This window comes from Chiloscyllium punctatum, chromosome 18, assembly GCF_047496795.1.
Source record: "Chiloscyllium punctatum isolate Juve2018m chromosome 18, sChiPun1.3, whole genome shotgun sequence".
NCBI lineage: Eukaryota > Metazoa > Chordata > Chondrichthyes > Orectolobiformes > Hemiscylliidae > Chiloscyllium > Chiloscyllium punctatum.
This window is the reverse complement of record NC_092756.1, coordinates 80,365,668-80,389,293: the sequence shown is the minus strand read 5'-3', so window position 1 is coordinate 80,389,293 and position 23,626 is coordinate 80,365,668. Positions and strand designations below refer to the sequence as shown.

Sequence of the window (23,626 nt, the reverse complement as noted above, 5' to 3'; positions counted from 1 at the left end):
ATTTTCTTGAACAAGAAAGAAGTGTCTTTGGTCTGTTTCCTGAATAGAGTGAAACCCCCCAGCTCTGTTTGTTTCTTCGCAAACTACTGTACGGAAGCAACCTGCTTTAGCGGCTACGTCTGTACGTAAAGATTATTCACACAGACCATCGCCCGAGGCAGGAACTCACTTCAGCTCCCTGGGGCCACGAGGCGGCCGTACTGAACGATGAGCCACTGTGCCACCCGTACGATTTGGAATGGTTTGTAATCATTTGCGGTGCAAGTAGCAAAATAGTCGTCAGTTTGTCAACTGGATCGGCTTAAAATGTTCTCAGCGATCTGCGGTAACGTGAACGGAGATGTCAAATCGAGCTGCTTGTGGCGATGAGGTGCGCTTGCAGCGTGACGTGTTTACGTCGGGAGATCAGCTCCCTCCCCATTCTACACAGAGAGTCGGATACAAGTGGAGAGGAGATTGAAAGTGGACGATAAAGAAAGGGTGCACGGACGTAATTCACTTTTCACGACGTTTCAGATTGATGTGGAATGCCAAGGAGCGAATCCTGTACGTGTGGGAAACAATGATTCGCGTTTATGGGCAAGCTACACGAACGCAAGGGGAGGAAATGAATAGGATCTTTCTGTCAAGGCCAACATTTCTTCTTGCCCATCCCGAGATCACCTTGGCGGTGAGCTGCTCTCTCGAACCGCTGCAGTCCACGTGCTGTCGGTAGCCCCGCGATGCTGTTTGGGCGGGGATTCCAGATTTTGACCCAGTGACACCGGAGGAACAACGATATATTTGCAATTCAGGACAGCGCGTGCCTCGGGGGAGAACTTGCGAACGGTGGTGTTCCCGTGGATCTGCTGCCGTCATCCTTCAAGGCTGTGTCGGCCATGAGTTTGGAAGGTGCTGCCTGTGGAATTCTGGTCAACCTTGTAGACGCCGGGGGAACCACCCTGCCGCTGTCCCCGATCGCCGGGAGAAACCTCTCTGCAGTCGACCTGACGTGCGCTCCCACGGCGGCTCCGGCCCGTGCCATCCGATTGGTCGTCAGCGCGATCTACGCGGCTACGTAACAGATGGACGGAAAACCACGGGGAAAGCACAGCGACGGCTGCAAAGCGATCTTCCGATCTGGTTGGGAATCTCGGAAGGTACGCGGTAAGGGAATAAACGAACTTTGAATATCGTCAAACTGACGGAAAGGATAGTCGGCAAAGGTGACCCCCACCGTTAGAGTATCAATGTGCTATCGCTTCTCGGCCTTTTGGCTCGGAATATGTGTAGTTTCTGTTCTTATCAGTTTAATCGCTGATACCTCCCGAAGGTGGGAGTGTTTGTATTAAATGGATTTTTGGAGCAGGGAGATGGCTGAAGGGCTTGCTCTGTCCTCTCCGTGTATCAGCCTGGTATTGCAGTGTTTCCAGGAACGGTGCAGCCTACCAGCCAAGTTCAAAAGCAGGTGAATGGAATGTGAATCTCTTGCCTTTGCTAGTTTGCCGTGTCGATCGCAGCGATCGTTCCATCGATTGTCTTTTCAGTTGCATGAAACTATCATCTTTTGTTGCCAGTTTTCCGTCTTGTGATCCTGCTCTGCAGTTACCCGATGAAGGCGCGGCACGCTGAAAGCCAGGACAGGGTAACCCCGCCCCGGTATCCGCGGCCCAAACGTGCTACAGGGAACATTCTGGAACCAGGGGGCTGCCAGGAAGGTAACTTTGCAATTTAAATGAATGGGTTTGCCCCTATCCGCCGTTTCGGGCTTCTGCGGTCGGTCTTGGAACGTATCCCACCGATGGTACGGAGGTGGGGCGGGGGGGTGACTGCTGTACTTCCAAATAACCCCGTTGGGCTGTAACCTGGTGTTGTGGGATTTTTCACACTGTCAAATCAGGTTGTGGGATCCCATAACTCAGCCAATGTCAAATGGCTATCAGATCAGCCCCCACAACCCCTTCCCCACCCATCCCCCATCCCCCCCCCACCCCCACACCGACGCATCAAATTTATCCGAATATTTTCTTGAACAAGAAAGAAGTGTCTTTGGTCTGTTTCCTGAATAGAGTGAAACCCCCCAGCTCTGTTTGTTTCTTCGCAAACTACTGTACGGAAGCAACCTGCTTTAGCGGCTACGTCTGTACGTAAAGATTATTCACACAGACCATCGCCCGAGGCAGGAACTCACTTCAGCTCCCTGGGGCCACGAGGCAGCCGTACTGAACGATGAGCCACTGTGCCACCCGTACGATTTGGAATGGTTTGTAATCATTTGCGGTGCAAGTAGCAAAATAGTCGTCAGTTTGTCAACTGGATCGGCTTAAAATGTTCTCAGCGATCTGCGGTAACGTGAACGGAGATGTCAAATCGAGCTGCTTGTGGCGATGAGGTGCGCTTGCAGCGTGACGTGTTTACGTCGGGAGATCAGCTCCCTCCCCATTCTACACAGAGAGTCGGATACAAGTGGAGAGGAGATTGAAAGTGGACGATAAAGAAAGGGTGCACGGACGTAATTCACTTTTCACGACGTTTCAGATTGATGTGGAATGCCAAGGAGCGAATCCTGTACGTGTGGGAAACAATGATTCGCGTTGATGGGCAAGCTACACGAACGCAAGGGGAGGAAATGAATAGGATCTTTCTGTCAAGGCCAACATTTCTTCTTGCCCATCCCGAGATCACCTTGGCGGTGAGCTGCTCTCTCGAACCGCTGCAGTCCACGTGCTGTCGGTAGCCCCGCGATGCTGTTTGGGCGGGGATTCCAGATTTTGACCCAGTGACACCGGAGGAACAACGATATATTTGCAATTCAGGACAGCGCGTGCCTCGGGGAAGAACTTGCGAACGGTGGTGTTCCCGTGGATCTGCTGCCGTCATCCTTCAAGGCTGTGTCGGCCATGAGTTTGGAAGGTGCTGCCTGTGGAATTCTGGTCAACCTTGTAGACGCCGGGGGAACCACCCTGCCGCTGTCCCCGATCGCCGGGAGAAACCTCTCTGCAGTCGACCTGACGTGCGCTCCCATGGCGGCTCCGGCCCGTGCCATCCGATTGGTCGTCAGCGCCATCTACGCGGCTACGTAACAGATGGACGGAAAACCACGGGGAAAGCACAGCGACGGCTGCAAAGCGATCTTCCGATCTGGTTGGGAATCTCGGAAGGTACGCGGTAAGGGAATAAACGAACTTTGAATATCGTCAAACTGACGGAAAGGATAGTCGGCAAAGGTGACCCCCACCGTTAGAGTATCAATGTGCTATCGCTTCTCGGCCTTTTGGCTCGGAATATGTGTAGTTTCTGTTCTTATCAGTTTAATCGCTGATACCTCCCGAAGGTGGGAGTGTTTGTATTAAATGGATTTTTGGAGCAGGGAGATGGCTGAAGGGCTTGCTCTGTCCTCTCCGTGTATCAGCCTGGTATTGCAGTGTTTCCAGGAACGGTGCAGCCTACCAGCCAAGTTCAAAAGCAGGTGAATGGAATGTGAATCTCTTGCCTTTGCTAGTTTGCCGTGTCGATCGCAGCGATCGTTCCATCGATTGTCTTTTCAGTTGCATGAAACTATCATCTTTTGTTGCCAGTTTTCCGTCTTGTGATCCTGCTCTGCAGTTACCCGATGAAGGCGCGGCACGCTGAAAGCCAGGACAGGGTAACCCCGCCCCGGTATCCGCGGCCCAAACGTGCTACAGGGAACATTCTGGAACCAGGGGGCTGCCAGGAAGGTAACTTTGCAATTTAAATGAATGGGTTTGCCCCTATCCGCCGTTTCGGGCTTCTGCGGTCGGTCTTGGAACGTATCCCACCGATGGTACGGCGGTGGGGGGTGTGGGGTGGGGTGGGGCGGGGTGACTGCTGTACTTCCAAATAACCCCGTTGGGCTGTAACCTGGTGTTGTGGGATTTTTCACACTGTCAAATCAGGTTGTGGGATCCCATAACTCAGCCAATGTCAAATGGCTATCAGATCAGCCCCCACAACCCCTTCCCCACCCATCCCCCATCCCCCCCCCACCCCCACACCGACGCATCAAATTTATCCGAATATTTTCTTGAACAAGAAAGAAGTGTCTTTGGTCTGTTTCCTGAATAGAGTGAAACCCCCCAGCTCTGTTTGTTTCTTCGCAAACTACTGTACGGAAGCAACCTGCTTTAGCGGCTACGTCTGTACGTAAAGATTATTCACACAGACCATCGCCCGAGGCAGGAACTCACTTCAGCTCCCTGGGGCCACGAGGCAGCCGTACTGAACGATGAGCCACTGTGCCACCCGTACGATTTGGAATGGTTTGTAATCATTTGCGGTGCAAGTAGCAAAATAGTCGTCAGTTTGTCAACTGGATCGGCTTAAAATGTTCTCAGCGATCTGCGGTAACGTGAACGGAGATGTCAAATCGAGCTGCTTGTGGCGATGAGGTGCGCTTGCAGCGTGACGTGTTTACGTCGGGAGATCAGCTCCCTCCCCATTCTACACAGAGAGTCGGATACAAGTGGAGAGGAGATTGAAAGTGGACGATAAAGAAAGGGTGCACGGACGTAATTCACTTTTCACGACGTTTCAGATTGATGTGGAATGCCAAGGAGCGAATCCTGTACGTGTGGGAAACAATGATTCGCGTTTATGGGCAAGCTACACGAACGCAAGGGGAGGAAATGAATAGGATCTTTCTGTCAAGGCCAACATTTCTTCTTGCCCATCCCGAGATCACCTTGGCGGTGAGCTGCTCTCTCGAACCGCTGCAGTCCACGTGCTGTCGGTAGCCCCGCGATGCTGTTTGGGCGGGGATTCCAGATTTTGACCCAGTGACACCGGAGGAACAACGATATATTTGCAATTCAGGACAGCGCGTGCCTCGGGGGAGAACTTGCGAACGGTGGTGTTCCCGTGGATCTGCTGCCGTCATCCTTCAAGGCTGTGTCGGCCATGAGTTTGGAAGGTGCTGCCTGTGGAATTCTGGTCAACCTTGTAGACGCCGGGGGAACCACCCTGCCGCTGTCCCCGATCGCCGGGAGAAACCTCTCTGCAGTCGACCTGACGTGCGCTCCCATGGCGGCTCCGGCCCGTGCCATCCGATTGGTCGTCAGCGCCATCTACGCGGCTACGTAACAGATGGACGGAAAACCACGGGGAAAGCACAGCGACGGCTGCAAAGCGATCTTCCGATCTGGTTGGAAATCTCGGAAGGTACGCGGTAAGGGAATAAACGAACTTTGAATATCGTCAAACTGACGGAAAGGATAGTCGGCAAAGGTGACCCCCACCGTTAGAGTATCAATGTGCTATCGCTTCTCGGCCTTTTGGCTCGGAATATGTGTAGTTTCTGTTCTTATCAGTTTAATCGCTGATACCTCCCGAAGGTGGGAGTGTTTGTATTAAATGGATTTTTGGAGCAGGGAGATGGCTGAAGGGCTTGCTCTGTCCTCTCCGTGTATCAGCCTGGTATTGCAGTGTTTCCAGGAACGGTGCAGCCTACCAGCCAAGTTCAAAAGCAGGTGAATGGAATGTGAATCTCTTGCCTTTGCTAGTTTGCCGTGTCGATCGCAGCGATCGTTCCATCGATTGTCTTTTCAGTTGCATGAAACTATCATCTTTTGTTGCCAGTTTTCCGTCTTGTGATCCTGCTCTGCAGTTACCCGATGAAGGCGCGGCACGCTGAAAGCCAGGACAGGGTAACCCCGCCCCGGTATCCGCGGCCCAAACGTGCTACAGGGAACATTCTGGAACCAGGGGGCTGCCAGGAAGGTAACTTTGCAATTTAAATGAATGGGTTTGCCCCTATCCGCCGTTTCGGGCTTCTGCGGTCGGTCTTGGAACGTATCCCACCGATGGTACGGAGGTGGGGCGGGGGGGTGACTGCTGTACTTCCAAATAACCCCGTTGGGCTGTAACCTGGTGTTGTGGGATTTTTCACACTGTCAAATCAGGTTGTGGGATCCCATAACTCAGCCAATGTCAAATGGCTATCAGATCAGCCCCCACAACCCCTTCCCCACCCATCCCCCATCCCCCCCCCACCCCCACACCGACGCATCAAATTTATCCGAATATTTTCTTGAACAAGAAAGAAGTGTCTTTGGTCTGTTTCCTGAATAGAGTGAAACCCCCCAGCTCTGTTTGTTTCTTCGCAAACTACTGTACGGAAGCAACCTGCTTTAGCGGCTACGTCTGTACGTAAAGATTATTCACACAGACCATCGCCCGAGGCAGGAACTCACTTCAGCTCCCTGGGGCCACGAGGCGGCCGTACTGAACGATGAGCCACTGTGCCACCCGTACGATTTGGAATGGTTTGTAATCATTTGCGGTGCAAGTAGCAAAATAGTCGTCAGTTTGTCAACTGGATCGGCTTAAAATGTTCTCAGCGATCTGCGGTAACGTGAACGGAGATGTCAAATCGAGCTGCTTGTGGCGATGAGGTGCGCTTGCAGCGTGACGTGTTTACGTCGGGAGATCAGCTCCCTCCCCATTCTACACAGAGAGTCGGATACAAGTGGAGAGGAGATTGAAAGTGGACGATAAAGAAAGGGTGCACGGACGTAATTCACTTTTCACGACGTTTCAGATTGATGTGGAATGCCAAGGAGCGAATCCTGTACGTGTGGGAAACAATGATTCGCGTTTATGGGCAAGCTACACGAACGCAAGGGGAGGAAATGAATAGGATCTTTCTGTCAAGGCCAACATTTCTTCTTGCCCATCCCGAGATCACCTTGGCGGTGAGCTGCTCTCTCGAACCGCTGCAGTCCACGTGCTGTCGGTAGCCCCGCGATGCTGTTTGGGCGGGGATTCCAGATTTTGACCCAGTGACACCGGAGGAACAACGATATATTTGCAATTCAGGACAGCGCGTGCCTCGGGGGAGAACTTGCGAACGGTGGTGTTCCCGTGGATCTGCTGCCGTCATCCTTCAAGGCTGTGTCGGCCATGAGTTTGGAAGGTGCTGCCTGTGGAATTCTGGTCAACCTTGTAGACGCCGGGGGAACCACCCTGCCGCTGTCCCCGATCGCCGGGAGAAACCTCTCTGCAGTCGACCTGACGTGCGCTCCCACGGCGGCTCCGGCCCGTGCCATCCGATTGGTCGTCAGCGCGATCTACGCGGCTACGTAACAGATGGACGGAAAACCACGGGGAAAGCACAGCGACGGCTGCAAAGCGATCTTCCGATCTGGTTGGGAATCTCGGAAGGTACGCGGTAAGGGAATAAACGAACTTTGAATATCGTCAAACTGACGGAAAGGATAGTCGGCAAAGGTGACCCCCACCGTTAGAGTATCAATGTGCTATCGCTTCTCGGCCTTTTGGCTCGGAATATGTGTAGTTTCTGTTCTTATCAGTTTAATCGCTGATACCTCCCGAAGGTGGGAGTGTTTGTATTAAATGGATTTTTGGAGCAGGGAGATGGCTGAAGGGCTTGCTCTGTCCTCTCCGTGTATCAGCCTGGTATTGCAGTGTTTCCAGGAACGGTGCAGCCTACCAGCCAAGTTCAAAAGCAGGTGAATGGAATGTGAATCTCTTGCCTTTGCTAGTTTGCCGTGTCGATCGCAGCGATCGTTCCATCGATTGTCTTTTCAGTTGCATGAAACTATCATCTTTTGTTGCCAGTTTTCCGTCTTGTGATCCTGCTCTGCAGTTACCCGATGAAGGCGCGGCACGCTGAAAGCCAGGACAGGGTAACCCCGCCCCGGTATCCGCGGCCCAAACGTGCTACAGGGAACATTCTGGAACCAGGGGGCTGCCAGGAAGGTAACTTTGCAATTTAAATGAATGGGTTTGCCCCTATCCGCCGTTTCGGGCTTCTGCGGTCGGTCTTGGAACGTATCCCACCGATGGTACGGAGGTGGGGCGGGGGGGTGACTGCTGTACTTCCAAATAACCCCGTTGGGCTGTAACCTGGTGTTGTGGGATTTTTCACACTGTCAAATCAGGTTGTGGGATCCCATAACTCAGCCAATGTCAAATGGCTATCAGATCAGCCCCCACAACCCCTTCCCCACCCATCCCCCATCCCCCCCCCACCCCCACACCGACGCATCAAATTTATCCGAATATTTTCTTGAACAAGAAAGAAGTGTCTTTGGTCTGTTTCCTGAATAGAGTGAAACCCCCCAGCTCTGTTTGTTTCTTCGCAAACTACTGTACGGAAGCAACCTGCTTTAGCGGCTACGTCTGTACGTAAAGATTATTCACACAGACCATCGCCCGAGGCAGGAACTCACTTCAGCTCCCTGGGGCCACGAGGCAGCCGTACTGAACGATGAGCCACTGTGCCACCCGTACGATTTGGAATGGTTTGTAATCATTTGCGGTGCAAGTAGCAAAATAGTCGTCAGTTTGTCAACTGGATCGGCTTAAAATGTTCTCAGCGATCTGCGGTAACGTGAACGGAGATGTCAAATCGAGCTGCTTGTGGCGATGAGGTGCGCTTGCAGCGTGACGTGTTTACGTCGGGAGATCAGCTCCCTCCCCATTCTACACAGAGAGTCGGATACAAGTGGAGAGGAGATTGAAAGTGGACGATAAAGAAAGGGTGCACGGACGTAATTCACTTTTCACGACGTTTCAGATTGATGTGGAATGCCAAGGAGCGAATCCTGTACGTGTGGGAAACAATGATTCGCGTTGATGGGCAAGCTACACGAACGCAAGGGGAGGAAATGAATAGGATCTTTCTGTCAAGGCCAACATTTCTTCTTGCCCATCCCGAGATCACCTTGGCGGTGAGCTGCTCTCTCGAACCGCTGCAGTCCACGTGCTGTCGGTAGCCCCGCGATGCTGTTTGGGCGGGGATTCCAGATTTTGACCCAGTGACACCGGAGGAACAACGATATATTTGCAATTCAGGACAGCGCGTGCCTCGGGGAAGAACTTGCGAACGGTGGTGTTCCCGTGGATCTGCTGCCGTCATCCTTCAAGGCTGTGTCGGCCATGAGTTTGGAAGGTGCTGCCTGTGGAATTCTGGTCAACCTTGTAGACGCCGGGGGAACCACCCTGCCGCTGTCCCCGATCGCCGGGAGAAACCTCTCTGCAGTCGACCTGACGTGCGCTCCCATGGCGGCTCCGGCCCGTGCCATCCGATTGGTCGTCAGCGCCATCTACGCGGCTACGTAACAGATGGACGGAAAACCACGGGGAAAGCACAGCGACGGCTGCAAAGCGATCTTCCGATCTGGTTGGGAATCTCGGAAGGTACGCGGTAAGGGAATAAACGAACTTTGAATATCGTCAAACTGACGGAAAGGATAGTCGGCAAAGGTGACCCCCACCGTTAGAGTATCAATGTGCTATCGCTTCTCGGCCTTTTGGCTCGGAATATGTGTAGTTTCTGTTCTTATCAGTTTAATCGCTGATACCTCCCGAAGGTGGGAGTGTTTGTATTAAATGGATTTTTGGAGCAGGGAGATGGCTGAAGGGCTTGCTCTGTCCTCTCCGTGTATCAGCCTGGTATTGCAGTGTTTCCAGGAACGGTGCAGCCTACCAGCCAAGTTCAAAAGCAGGTGAATGGAATGTGAATCTCTTGCCTTTGCTAGTTTGCCGTGTCGATCGCAGCGATCGTTCCATCGATTGTCTTTTCAGTTGCATGAAACTATCATCTTTTGTTGCCAGTTTTCCGTCTTGTGATCCTGCTCTGCAGTTACCCGATGAAGGCGCGGCACGCTGAAAGCCAGGACAGGGTAACCCCGCCCCGGTATCCGCGGCCCAAACGTGCTACAGGGAACATTCTGGAACCAGGGGGCTGCCAGGAAGGTAACTTTGCAATTTAAATGAATGGGTTTGCCCCTATCCGCCGTTTCGGGCTTCTGCGGTCGGTCTTGGAACGTATCCCACCGATGGTACGGAGGTGGGGCGGGGGGGTGACTGCTGTACTTCCAAATAACCCCGTTGGGCTGTAACCTGGTGTTGTGGGATTTTTCACACTGTCAAATCAGGTTGTGGGATCCCATAACTCAGCCAATGTCAAATGGCTATCAGATCAGCCCCCACAACCCCTTCCCCACCCATCCCCCATCCCCCCCCCACCCCCACACCGACGCATCAAATTTATCCGAATATTTTCTTGAACAAGAAAGAAGTGTCTTTGGTCTGTTTCCTGAATAGAGTGAAACCCCCCAGCTCTGTTTGTTTCTTCGCAAACTACTGTACGGAAGCAACCTGCTTTAGCGGCTACGTCTGTACGTAAAGATTATTCACACAGACCATCGCCCGAGGCAGGAACTCACTTCAGCTCCCTGGGGCCACGAGGCAGCCGTACTGAACGATGAGCCACTGTGCCACCCGTACGATTTGGAATGGTTTGTAATCATTTGCGGTGCAAGTAGCAAAATAGTCGTCAGTTTGTCAACTGGATCGGCTTAAAATGTTCTCAGCGATCTGCGGTAACGTGAACGGAGATGTCAAATCGAGCTGCTTGTGGCGATGAGGTGCGCTTGCAGCGTGACGTGTTTACGTCGGGAGATCAGCTCCCTCCCCATTCTACACAGAGAGTCGGATACAAGTGGAGAGGAGATTGAAAGTGGACGATAAAGAAAGGGTGCACGGACGTAATTCACTTTTCACGACGTTTCAGATTGATGTGGAATGCCAAGGAGCGAATCCTGTACGTGTGGGAAACAATGATTCGCGTTGATGGGCAAGCTACACGAACGCAAGGGGAGGAAATGAATAGGATCTTTCTGTCAAGGCCAACATTTCTTCTTGCCCATCCCGAGATCACCTTGGCGGTGAGCTGCTCTCTCGAACCGCTGCAGTCCACGTGCTGTCGGTAGCCCCGCGATGCTGTTTGGGCGGGGATTCCAGATTTTGACCCAGTGACACCGGAGGAACAACGATATATTTGCAATTCAGGACAGCGCGTGCCTCGGGGAAGAACTTGCGAACGGTGGTGTTCCCGTGGATCTGCTGCCGTCATCCTTCAAGGCTGTGTCGGCCATGAGTTTGGAAGGTGCTGCCTGTGGAATTCTGGTCAACCTTGTAGACGCCGGGGGAACCACCCTGCCGCTGTCCCCGATCGCCGGGAGAAACCTCTCTGCAGTCGACCTGACGTGCGCTCCCATGGCGGCTCCGGCCCGTGCCATCCGATTGGTCGTCAGCGCCATCTACGCGGCTACGTAACAGATGGACGGAAAACCACGGGGAAAGCACAGCGACGGCTGCAAAGCGATCTTCCGATCTGGTTGGGAATCTCGGAAGGTACGCGGTAAGGGAATAAACGAACTTTGAATATCGTCAAACTGACGGAAAGGATAGTCGGCAAAGGTGACCCCCACCGTTAGAGTATCAATGTGCTATCGCTTCTCGGCCTTTTGGCTCGGAATATGTGTAGTTTCTGTTCTTATCAGTTTAATCGCTGATACCTCCCGAAGGTGGGAGTGTTTGTATTAAATGGATTTTTGGAGCAGGGAGATGGCTGAAGGGCTTGCTCTGTCCTCTCCGTGTATCAGCCTGGTATTGCAGTGTTTCCAGGAACGGTGCAGCCTACCAGCCAAGTTCAAAAGCAGGTGAATGGAATGTGAATCTCTTGCCTTTGCTAGTTTGCCGTGTCGATCGCAGCGATCGTTCCATCGATTGTCTTTTCAGTTGCATGAAACTATCATCTTTTGTTGCCAGTTTTCCGTCTTGTGATCCTGCTCTGCAGTTACCCGATGAAGGCGCGGCACGCTGAAAGCCAGGACAGGGTAACCCCGCCCCGGTATCCGCGGCCCAAACGTGCTACAGGGAACATTCTGGAACCAGGGGGCTGCCAGGAAGGTAACTTTGCAATTTAAATGAATGGGTTTGCCCCTATCCGCCGTTTCGGGCTTCTGCGGTCGGTCTTGGAACGTATCCCACCGATGGTACGGAGGTGGGGCGGGGGGGTGACTGCTGTACTTCCAAATAACCCCGTTGGGCTGTAACCTGGTGTTGTGGGATTTTTCACACTGTCAAATCAGGTTGTGGGATCCCATAACTCAGCCAATGTCAAATGGCTATCAGATCAGCCCCCACAACCCCTTCCCCACCCATCCCCCATCCCACCCCCCCCCCCCCCCCCCCCCCCCCCCACACCGACGCATCAAATTTATCCGAATATTTTCTTGAACAAGAAAGAAGTGTCTTTGGTCTGTTTCCTGAATAGAGTGAAACCCCCCAGCTCTGTTTGTTTCTTCGCAAACTACTGTACGGAAGCAACCTGCTTTAGCGGCTACGTCTGTACGTAAAGATTATTCACACAGACCATCGCCCGAGGCTGGAACTCACTTCAGCTCCCTGGGGCCACGAGGCAGCCGTACTGAACGATGAGCCACTGTGCCACCCGTACGATTTGGAATGGTTTGTAATCATTTGCGGTGCAAGTAGCAAAATAGTCGTCAGTTTGTCAACTGGATCGGCTTAAAATGTTCTCAGCGATCTGCGGTAACGTGAACGGAGATGTCAAATCGAGCTGCTTGTGGCGATGAGGTGCGCTTGCAGCGTGACGTGTTTACGTCGGGAGATCAGCTCCCTCCCCATTCTACACGGAGAGTCGGATACAAGTGGAGAGGAGATTGAAAGTGGACGATAAAGAAAGGGTGCACGGACGTAATTCACTTTTCACGACGTTTCAGATTGATGTGGAATGCCAAGGAGCGAATCCTGTACGTGTGGGAAACAATGATTCGCGTTGATGGGCAAGCTACACGAACGCAAGGGGAGGAAATGAATAGGATCTTTCTGTCAAGGCCAACATTTCTTCTTGCCCATCCCGAGATCACCTTGGCGGTGAGCTGCTCTCTCGAACCGCTGCAGTCCACGTGCTGTCGGTAGCCCCGCGATGCTGTTTGGGCGGGGATTCCAGATTTTGACCCAGTGACACCGGAGGAACAACGATATATTTGCAATTCAGGACAGCGCGTGCCTCGGGGAAGAACTTGCGAACGGTGGTGTTCCCGTGGATCTGCTGCCGTCATCCTTCAAGGCTGTGTCGGCCATGAGTTTGGAAGGTGCTGCCTGTGGAATTCTGGTCAACCTTGTAGACGCCGGGGGAACCACCCTGCCGCTGTCCCCGATCGCCGGGAGAAACCTCTCTGCAGTCGACCTGACGTGCGCTCCCATGGCGGCTCCGGCCCGTGCCATCCGATTGGTCGTCAGCGCCATCTACGCGGCTACGTAACAGATGGACGGAAAACCACGGGGAAAGCACAGCGACGGCTGCAAAGCGATCTTCCGATCTGGTTGGAAATCTCGGAAGGTACGCGGTAAGGGAATAAACGAACTTTGAATATCGTCAAACTGACGGAAAGGATAGTCGGCAAAGGTGACCCCCACCGTTAGAGTATCAATGTGCTATCGCTTCTCGGCCTTTTGGCTCGGAATATGTGTCGTTCCTGAGGACCAGAGGAAGAGATTCTGCTCGAGTGTTGGAGGTTCGACGCAGCAGAAGCGTGCTGGCGGGGGAAAAACTGCGGGGGTCGTGTTGCGAGTTGTTGGAGCTGCTGGAGACCATCGCTGCATCGTGATTGGACGTTGGAGGATCGTTTGGTTGTGCTGACCTGCTCTTGGTGGATCTTCATGCTGGCTTCGGCCTAACGCCAATTCAGGGACCAGCCAACCTCTGAGCTATGGCCTCAGCAGCCACTCGCCGCCCGGGCCAGGGCATTCGGAACACAGTCAGGGTGACTGTGAAGAAGGTGGAGGAGCACACACCGGTGGATCGGACGGTGTTTGTGAAGAAAGTTCTGCTGGAGTGTTGCGGCCTTGCAGCCGCAGACGTGTACTGCCTGCAGGATTTCCCTGGGGCAGGCTACTTCGATGTGACCTTCAGGAGCGTGAAGCAGTGCGAACAGCTCCTGAAGGTCTTCAAGGAGAAGGAAGGGGAGCCGCTGTTCTCCATCTTGTCGGCGACCCCATTGTGTGTGCTTCCTGCACAGAGGAACCGGGTTGTTACAATCCATATGTACAACCCCTACGTTCCAGCGGCTGATGTCCTGACCTTCCTGGGAAGGTACGTCCAAGTCGAGGGAGAAGCCACCGATGTGATCGACCCCTTTGGGATCTGGACCAGTAAGAGGCAGGTCAAGGTAACTCTGAGGGCCGATGACAGTGGGAACATCCTCCACCCACCCTCGAGCTTCGCAATCGGAGGGAGCAGAGGCTACCTGACATATGCAGGGCAGCCCAAAGTGTGCCGAACCTGCGGGAAGTCGGGACACGTGGCGGTGGATTGCAAAGTGACCATCTGCAGGAACTGCAAACAGGAGGGTCACTTGACGAAGGACTGTCGGGAGGAAAAGAGCTGCAACCTGTGCGGGGAGGCGGGCCACATGTACAAGGCCTGCCCAAGACGAGGAGCCGCCACCTACGCACAGATGGCCGGAGGTGGCAACACGAGCCGCGGACCGACAAAGTCTAACGAGGTACCGCGAATCAGCAAAGGAACGGTACCTGGAGGCACCCAGAAGGAAGGGAAAGTTGTAGAGGAGCAGGCAGCAGACGGCGGGGAGATGCAGCAGCCGACCCAAGCTCCTGCAAGACAGACGGAGGAAATGGAAGAGGAGGGATCAAAGGAGGCAGAGCAGTGGATTATCGTTAAAAACAGGAAAAGGAAACCTCTCGAGGGCCCCAAAGCCACCAAGCGAAGGGGGAAGAGACACCTCCAAGAGGAGGATACAGGCAGCTCCTCCGAGGGTGAGGACGGGCGCAAGAAGGGTCGCCTCCGGAGGAAGAGGCAGAGCGCCGTGGGGAGAAAGGAGGGCAACACCGCCCAAGGAGGAAAAGACGATCCCTCTGAGGGGATGGGTGAAGGCCTCCCCCTACCCGGTGAGAACCAAGGGGTACCCACCGGCCCACAGCTCCAGGGAACTGGGAGCAGCGTCCCAGTGACAGCCCTGCTGTCAGATGGAGAACGGGGCGATGAGGACCCTGGGTCCGACACGATGACACCAGAGCGGGGAAATGACTCCAGCGTGGAGCCGGACAACTACCTCAGCCCTGGGAAGGTCCAGCAGTTTGCTGTCACCACGGGGATGCACGCAGCTACCCCACTGGAGCAAGACCAGAAGAAAATGGACACTGGTAACCCCGCAAACTGTTAAAATGGGGTTTAAAATTGCCAGCGTAAATGTACGTAGCATTAAAGCGGCTACGCGATGTGTTTCAACGCTGGCCTTCCTGGCCAACGTCAAAGCCGATGTCCTGTTTCTGCAGGAGTGTGGGATACCGCACCTCAGCAGTTACAGGAGATGGTCGAGCTTGTGGGCCCACGGGCCGTCAGTGTGGTCGGGGGGCAACGATAGCCGCGCCTCCGGCCTGGGTATCCTGTTGCGGGGAGGCAACTTCACCATCTCCGAGGTTAAGGAGGTGGTGGGCGGGCGCCTCCTCGTCGCGGATGTTAAATACAGAAACGCTCCCGTGAGACTAATCAACGTGTACGCCCCAGTGGGTAAGAATGAACGGTTGGCCGTCCTGCAACAGCTTCCACTGCTGCTGGCTACGTCCAGGCCGGTCATTCTGGCCGGAGACTTCAACTGCATCATTGATGCTGATGGACGATCCGGCGGGGGGGACAGTAAACCGGACGCTACGTCCAGGGCCCTGATGGAAACGGTCAAAGACGCCAAGCTACACGACGTCTTCAGCGCCCCTGCAGACGGAGCGCAGCGTAGATACACCTGGTCACGGGCAGACGGGTCTATCCGCTCAAGGATAGATTACCTGTTTGTGTCCCGAACGCTCTCGGTCAGATCCACCGACGTCAAGCCGGTGTTCTTCTCTGACCACTGCCTCCTGCTGGCCGACTGTCACCTACAGGACGAACAGCGGGCGGGCAAGGGAACGTGGAAACTGAACACTAAGCTGTTGACCCCGGGAAACATCGAAGAGCTCAAGAGGGATTACGCAGGTTGGAGAACCGTGAAGCCCCTCTTTGAGTCTCCAGCGGACTGGTGGGAAACGGTAAAAGGGAACATCAAGAGGTTCTTTATCCTCAAAGGTGTCCAGGAGGCGAGAGAGAGGCGGGGAAAACTGTCCCAGCTCCAGGAAAGTATGCAGAACCTGCTCCTGCTGCAGACGATGGGGGTGGATGTCACGGAGGACCTCAAGGAGGTGAAGGGCCAGCAAGCCTCGCTCTTTGCCTCGGAGGCCTCCAGGATAATCTTCCGGTCCAGGGTCCGCTCGGTGGAGCAGGACGAGACGTGCTCACGTTTCTTCTTCCAGAAGGTGCACAAAGAGAGCTCCGTGCTCAGCAGCCTGAAGAAAGAAGATGGCTCGGTAACGTCATCTCAGGCTGACGTCATGAGGATCAGCAAATCCTTCTACGCCAGCCTGTATGACTCGAAGCCGACCGACAGCGCGGCCTCCCAGTCGTTCCTGTCCTCTATCACGGAGGTCCTAGATGACGGAACACGAGAGAGGCTGGACCAGCCGCTATCTCTGGATGAACTGACCAAGGCCCTCGAGTCCTTCGAAAAGAATAAAACTCCCGGAAGCGACGGCTTACCGGTCGAGGTTTATTCCGCTCTTTGGGACTTGATCGGCCAGGACCTGCTGGAGGTGTATGTCAGTATGCTCCGGGCAGGTACCATGAGTGAATCCATGAGGAAAGGCATCATCACCCTCGTCTACAAGCGGAAGGGGGAGAGGGAGGAAATTAGAAATTGGAGACCGATCTCACTGTTAAATGCAGACTACAAAATCCTGTCAAAGGTCATCGCCAACCGGGTCAGGTCTGCTCTGGGATCGGTGATCCACCCGGACCAAACCTGTGCTGTACCGGGCAGGAAGATCTCTGAGAGTCTCGCACTCCTCAGGGATACGATCGCCTACGTGCAGGACAGGGGGGTGGACACCTGCCTCATCAGCCTGGACCAGGAGAAAGCCTTTGACAGGATATCGCATACATATATGAGGGATGTCCTCTCCAAAATGGGCTTTGGGGAGGGAATCGGAAATTGGATCAGACTGCTCTACACCAACATTGTCAGTGCAGTCTCAATCAATGGGTGGGAATCAGATAGCTTCCCTGTAAGATCTGGAGTCAGGCAGGGATGCCCCCTCTCACCCGCCTTGTTTGTGTGTTGCATAGAGCCATTTGCCGAATCCATCAGGAAGGATGCGAGCCTGAGAGGGGTGACTATTCCTGGCAGCGGGGGCCTGCAGGTTAAGGCCTCCCTGTACATGGATGACGTCGCTGTTTTCTGCTCGGATCCGCTGTCCGTGCACAGACTCGTGTGCATCTGCGACCAGTTCGAACGGGCCTCGGGGGCCAAGGTAAACCGAGGCAAGAGCGAGGCCATGCTCTTCGGGAACTGGGCCGACCAATCCTCTATCCCCTTCACCGTCAGGACTGACCACCTGAAGGTGCTGGGTATTTGGTTCGGGGGGGCTGGGGCGTGCGCCAAGACCTGGGAGGAGCGGATCAGAAAGATGAGACAGAAACTAGGCAGATGGGGGCAACGGTCGCTCTCCATCGCGGGAAAAAACCTGGTCATCAGGTGTGAGGTCCTCTCAGTATTGCTATATGTGGCACAGGTCTGGCCTATCCCCAGGACCTGTGCCGCCGCAGTCACCCGGGCCATCTTCCAATTCATTTGGAGATCAAAGATGGACCGGGTCCGAAGAGACTCAATGTACAAAGACCGGTGCAATGGGGGAAAAAACACGCCCAATGCCACCCTCACCCTGATGGCCACCTTTGTGTGTGGCTGCATCAAGCTGTGCGTGGATCCCCGGTACGCAAACACCAAGTGTCACTACGTACTGAGGTTCTACCTGTCCCCGGTGTTGCGAAGGATGGGCCTGGCCTCGCTGCCGCGGAACGCTCCGAGTAGTTGGACCGTTCCGTATCACCTGTCCTTCGTGGAGAAATTTATGAGGAAAAACACCTTTGACCACAAGTCCATCAGGAAGTGGTCAGCACGTAGCGTCCTTGAGACCCTTCGGGAAAAGGAGAGGGCGGATCCTGTCGAGCGGTTCCCTGAGCAGACTGTCAAAGCCATTTGGCAGAATGCCTCATCGCCAGAACTTTCCAACAAGCACCAAGACGTGGCTTGGCTGGTGGTGAGAAGGGCTCTGCCTGTGAGATCCTTTATGCACGCCCGGACTCTCTGCCGCACCGCACGCTGCCCTCGAAGTGGCTGCGGGGGGGACGAGACTGTCACACACCTCCTTCTGGAATGTGCCTATGCAGAGGAAGTCTGGAGAGGAATGCAGTGGTGCTTGTCGAGGTTCGTCCCGAGCAGCGCCGTGACGCGGGACTCCGTGCTCTACGGCCTGTTCCCCGGGACTCACACCGAGACGAACATTAACTGCGCCTGGAGGATCATCAACTCGGTGAAGGACGCTCTCTGGGCGGTCCGAAACCTGTTGATCTTCCAGCTGAAGGAGTTGACCCCGACCGAGTGTTGCAGACTGGCACATTCCAAGGTCCAAGACTACGTGTTGAGGGACGCGCTGAAGCTTGGGGCAGCTGCCGCCAAGGCGCGGTGGGGAAAGACCACCGTGTAAGATCGGCCTGCCGAAAGAAGAACAGGGGGCCCATACAGACGTTTTTTTTTTTGGGCTCTGCTGATGCCTCAGCCAAATATATGTATATATACAAGATTGGAAAAATGCACAGGATTGTAAAGGACAAGAATAAAGTCGAATCTGTGTTTGTAAATATGGACATATGTATGGCATGATCCAATGTACAGACCATCAAATCATTTATGAATAAAGTATATTTTTGAAATAAAAAAAAAAAAAAAAGTACTGCCTGCAGGATTTCCCTGGGGCAGGCTACTTCGATGTGACCTTCAGGAGCGTGAAGCAGTGCGAACAGCTCCTGAAGGTCTTCAAGGAGAAGGAAGGGGAGCCGCTGTTCTCCATCTTGTCGGCGACCCCATTGTGTGTGCTTCCTGCACAGAGGAACCGGGTTGTTACAATCCATATGTACAACCCCTACGTTCCAGCGGCTGATGTCCTGACCTTCCTGGGAAGGTACGTCCAAGTCGAGGGAGAAGCCACCGATGTGATCGACCCCTTTGGGATCTGGACCAGTAAGAGGCAGGTCAAGGTAACTCTGAGGGCCGATGACAGTGGGAACATCCTCCACCCACCCTCGAGCTTCGCAATCGGAGGGAGCAGAGGCTACCTGACATATGCAGGGCAGCCCAAAGTGTGCCGAACCTGCGGGAAGTCGGGACACGTGGCGGTGGATTGCAAAGTGACCATCTGCAGGAACTGCAAACAGGAGGGTCACTTGACAAAGGACTGTCGGGAGGAAAAGAGCTGCAACCTGTGCGGGGAGGCGGGCCACATGTACAAGGCCTGCCCAAGACGAGGAGCCGCCACCTACGCACAGATGGCCGGAGGTGGCAACACGAGCCGCGGACCGACAAAGTCTAACGAGGTACCGCGAATCAGCAAAGGAACGGTACCTGGAGGCACCCAGAAGGAAGGGAAAGTTGTAGAGGAGCAGGCAGCAGACAGCGGGGAGATGCAGCAGCCGACCCAAGCTCCTGCAAGACAGACGGAGGAAATGGAAGAGGAGGGATCAAAGGAGGCAGAGCAGTGGATTATCGTTAAAAACAGGAAAAGGAAACCTCTCGAGGGCCCCAAAGCCACCAAGCGAAGGGGGAAGAGACACCTCCAAGAGGAGGATACAGGCAGCTCCTCCGAGGGTGAGGACGGGCGCAAGAAGGGTCGCCTCCGGAGGAAGAGGCAGAGCGCCGTGGGGAGAAAGGAGGGCAACACCGCCCAAGAAGGAAAAGACGATCCCTCTGAGGGGATGGGTGAAGGCCTCCCCCTACCCGGTGAGAACCAAGGGGTACCCACCGGCCCACAGCTCCAGGGAACTGGGAGCAGCGTCCCAGTGACAGCCCTGCTGTCAGATGGAGAACGGGGCGATGAGGACCCTGGGTCCGACACGATGACACCAGAGCGGGGAAATGACTCCAGCGTGGAGCCGGACAACTACCTCAGCCCTGGGAAGGTCCAGCAGTTTGCTGTCACCACGGGGATGCACGCAGCTACCCCACTGGAGCAAAACCTGAAGAAAATGGACACTGGTAACCCCGCAAACTGTTAAAATGGGGTTTAAAATTGCCAGCGTAAATGTACGTAGCATTAAAGCGGCTACGCGATGTGTTTCAACGCTGGCCTTCCTGGCAAACGTCAAAGCCGATATCCTGTTTCTGCAGGAGTGTGGGATACCGCACCTCAGCAGTTACAGGAGATGGTCGAGCTTGTGGGCCCACGGGCCGTCAGTGTGGTCGGGGGGCAACGATAGCCGCGCCTCCGGCCTGGGTATCCTGTTGCGGGGAGGCAACTTCACCATCTCCGAGGTTAAGGAGGTGGTGGGCGGGCGCCTCCTCGTCGCGGATGTTAAATACAGAAACGCTCCCGTGAGACTAATCAACGTGTACGCCCCAGTGGGTAAGAGTGAACGGTTGGCCGTCCTGCAACAGCTTCCACTGCTGCTGGCTACGTCCAGGCCGGTCATTCTGGCCGGAGACTTCAACTGCATCATTGATGCTGATGGACGATCCGGCGGGGGGGACAGTAAACCGGACGCTACGTCCAGGGCCCTGATGGAAACGGTCAAAGACGCCAAGCTGCACGACGTCTTCAGCGCCCCTGCAGACGGAGCGCAGCGTAGATACACCTGGTCACGGGCAGACGGGTCTATCCGCTCAAGGATAGATTACCTGTTTGTGTCCCGAACGCTCTCGGTCAGATCCACCGACGTCAAGCCGGTGTTCTTCTCTGACCACTGCCTCCTGCTGGCCGACTGTCACCTACAGGACGAACAGCGGGCGGGCAAGGGAACGTGGAAACTGAACACTAAGCTGTTGACCCCGGGAAACATCGAAGAGCTCAAGAGGGATTACGCAGGTTGGAGAACCGTGAAGCCCCTCTTTGAGTCTCCAGCGGACTGGTGGGAAACGGTAAAAGGGAACATCAAGAGGTTCTTTATCCTCAAAGGTGTCCAGGAGGCGAGAGAGAGGCGGGGAAAACTGTCCCAGCTCCAGGAAAGTATGCAGAACCTGCTCCTGCTGCAGACGATGGGTGTGGATGTCACGGAGGACCTCAAGGAGGTGAAGGGCCAGCAAGCCTCGCTCTTTGCCTCGGAGGCCTCCAGGATAATCTTCCGGTCCAGGGTCCGCTCGGTGGAGCAGGACGAGACGTGCTCACGTTTCTTCTTCCAGAAGGTGCACAAAGAGAGCTCCGTGCTCAGCAGCCTGAAGAAAGAAGATGGCTCGGTAACATCATCTCAGGCTGACGTCATGAGGATCAGCAAATCCTTCTACGCCAGCCTGTATGACTCGAAGCCGACCGACAGCGCGGCCTCCCAGTCGTTCCTGTCCTCTATCACGGAGGTCCTAGATGACGGAACACGAGAGAGGCTGGACCAGCCGCTATCTCTGGATGAACTGACCAAGGCCCTCGAGTCCTTCGAAAAGAATAAAACTCCCGGAAGCGACGGCTTACCGGTCGAGGTTTATTCCGCTCTTTGGGACTTGATCGGCCAGGACCTGCTGGAGGTGTATGTCAGTATGCTCCGGGCAGGTACCATGAGTGAATCCATGAGGAAAGGCATCATCACCCTCGTCTACAAGCGGAAGGGGGAGAGGGAGGAAATTAGAAATTGGAGACCGATCTCACTGTTAAATGCAGACTACAAAATCCTGTCAAAGGTCATCGCCAACTGGGTCAGGTCTGCTCTGGGATCGGTGATCCACCCGGACCAAACCTGTGCTGTACCGGGCAGGAAGATCTCTGAGAGTCTCGCACTCCTCAGGGATACGATCGCCTACGTGCAGGACAGGGGGGTGGACACCTGCCTCATCAGCCTGGACCAGGAGAAAGCCTTTGACAGGATATCGCATACATATATGAGGGATGTCCTCTCCAAAATGGGCTTTGGGGAGGGAATCGGAAATTGGATCAGACTGCTCTACACCAACATCGTCAGTGCAGTCTCAATCAATGGGTGGGAATCAGATAGCTTCCCTGTAAGATCTGGAGTCAGGCAGGGATGCCCCCTCTCACCCGCCTTGTTTGTGTGTTGCATAGAGCCATTTGCCGAATCCATCAGGAAGGATGCGAGCCTGAGAGGGGTGACTATTCCTGGCAGCGGGGGCCTGCAGGTTAAGGCCTCCCTGTACATGGATGACGTCGCTGTTTTCTGCTCGGATCCGCTGTCCGTGCACAGACTCGTGTGCATCTGCGACCAGTTCGAACGGGCCTCGGGGGCCAAGGTAAACCGAGGCAAGAGCGAGGCCATGCTCTTCGGGAACTGGGCCGACCAATCCTCTATCCCCTTCACCGTCAGGACTGACCACCTGAAGGTGCTGGGTATTTGGTTCGGGGGGGCTGGGGCGTGCGCCAAGACCTGGGAGGAGCGGATCAGGAAGATGAGACAGAAACTAGGCAGATGGGGGCAACGGTCGCTCTCCATCACGGGAAAAAACCTGGTCATCAGGTGTGAGGTCCTCTCAGTATTGCTATATGTGGCACAGGTCTGGCCTATCCCCAGGACCTGTGCCGCCGCAGTCACCCGGGCCATCTTCCAATTCATTTGGAGATCAAAGATGGACCGGGTCCGAAGAGACTCAATGTACAAAGACCGGTGCAATGGGGGAAAAAACACGCCCAATGCCACCCTCACCCTGATGGCCACCTTTGTGTGTGGCTGCATCAAGCTGTGCGTGGATCCTCGGTACGCAAACACCAAGTGTCACTACGTACTGAGGTTCTACCTGTCCCCGGTGTTGCGAAGGATGGGCCTGGCCTCGCTGCCGCGGAACGCTCCGAGTAGTTGGACCGTTCCGTATCACCTGTCCTTCGTGGAGAAATTTATGAGGAAAAACACCTTTGACCACAAGTCCATCAGGAAGTGGTCAGCACGTAGCGTCCTTGAGACCCTTCGGGAAAAGGAGAGGGCGGATCCTGTCGAGCGGTTCCCTGAGCAGACTGTCAAAGCCATTTGGCAGAATGCCTCATCGCCAGAACTTTCCAACAAGCACCAAGACGTGGCTTGGCTGGTGGTGAGAAGGGCTCTGCCTGTGAGATCCTTTATGCACGCCCGGACTCTCTGCCGCACCGCACGCTGCCCTCGAAGTGGCTGCGGGGGGGACGAGACTGTCACACACCTCCTTCTGGAATGTGCCTACGCAGAGGAAGTCTGGAGAGGAATGCAGTGGTGCTTGTCGAGGTTCGTCCCGAGCAGCGCCGTGACGCGGGACTCCGTGCTCTACGGCCTGTTCCCCGGGACTCACACCGAGACGAACATTAACTGCGCCTGGAGGATCATCAACTCGGTGAAGGACGCTCTCTGGGCGGTCCGAAACCTGTTGATCTTCCAGCTGAAGGAGTTGACCCCGACCGAGTGTTGCAGACTGGCACATTCCAAGGTCCAAGACTACGTGTTGAGGGACGCGCTGAAGCTTGGGGCAGCTGCCGCCAAGGCGCGGTGGGGAAAGACCACCGTGTAAGATCGGCCTGCCGAAAGAAGAACAGGGGGCCCATACAGAGGTTTTTTTGGGCTCTGCTGATGCCTCAGCCAAATATATGTATATATACAAGATGGAAAAAATGCACAGGATTGTAAAGGACAAGAATAAAGTCGAATCTGTGTTTGTAAATATGGACATATGTATGGCATGATCCAATGTACAGACCATCAAATCATTTATGAATAAAGTATATTTTTGAAATA

At 54.6% G+C, this 23,626-nt stretch overlaps 6 non-coding genes across 6 annotated transcripts; all 6 read left to right on the top strand.

Annotated features, from left to right (window-relative positions):
- Positions 1–1,236: 1,236 nt before the first annotated feature.
- On the top strand, positions 1,237–1,428 carry LOC140489452 (U2 spliceosomal RNA). Its single transcript, XR_011963138.1, has one exon. It is a non-coding gene; the product is annotated as a U2 spliceosomal RNA (small nuclear RNA).
- A 1,809-nt stretch (positions 1,429–3,237) lies between these two features.
- Positions 3,238–3,429, top strand: LOC140489451 (U2 spliceosomal RNA). Its single transcript, XR_011963137.1, has one exon. It is a non-coding gene; the product is annotated as a U2 spliceosomal RNA (small nuclear RNA).
- A 1,825-nt stretch (positions 3,430–5,254) lies between these two features.
- Positions 5,255–5,446, top strand: LOC140489449 (U2 spliceosomal RNA). The gene has a single exon (XR_011963135.1). It is a non-coding gene; the product is annotated as a U2 spliceosomal RNA (small nuclear RNA).
- Positions 5,447–7,255: 1,809 nt separating this feature from the next.
- LOC140489448 (U2 spliceosomal RNA) lies at positions 7,256–7,447 on the top strand. Its single transcript, XR_011963134.1, has one exon. It is a non-coding gene; the product is annotated as a U2 spliceosomal RNA (small nuclear RNA).
- A 1,809-nt stretch (positions 7,448–9,256) lies between these two features.
- LOC140489447 (U2 spliceosomal RNA) lies at positions 9,257–9,448 on the top strand. Its single transcript, XR_011963133.1, has one exon. It is a non-coding gene; the product is annotated as a U2 spliceosomal RNA (small nuclear RNA).
- Positions 9,449–11,257: 1,809 nt separating this feature from the next.
- LOC140489446 (U2 spliceosomal RNA) lies at positions 11,258–11,449 on the top strand. Its single transcript, XR_011963132.1, has one exon. It is a non-coding gene; the product is annotated as a U2 spliceosomal RNA (small nuclear RNA).
- Positions 11,450–23,626: the final 12,177 nt, after the last annotated feature.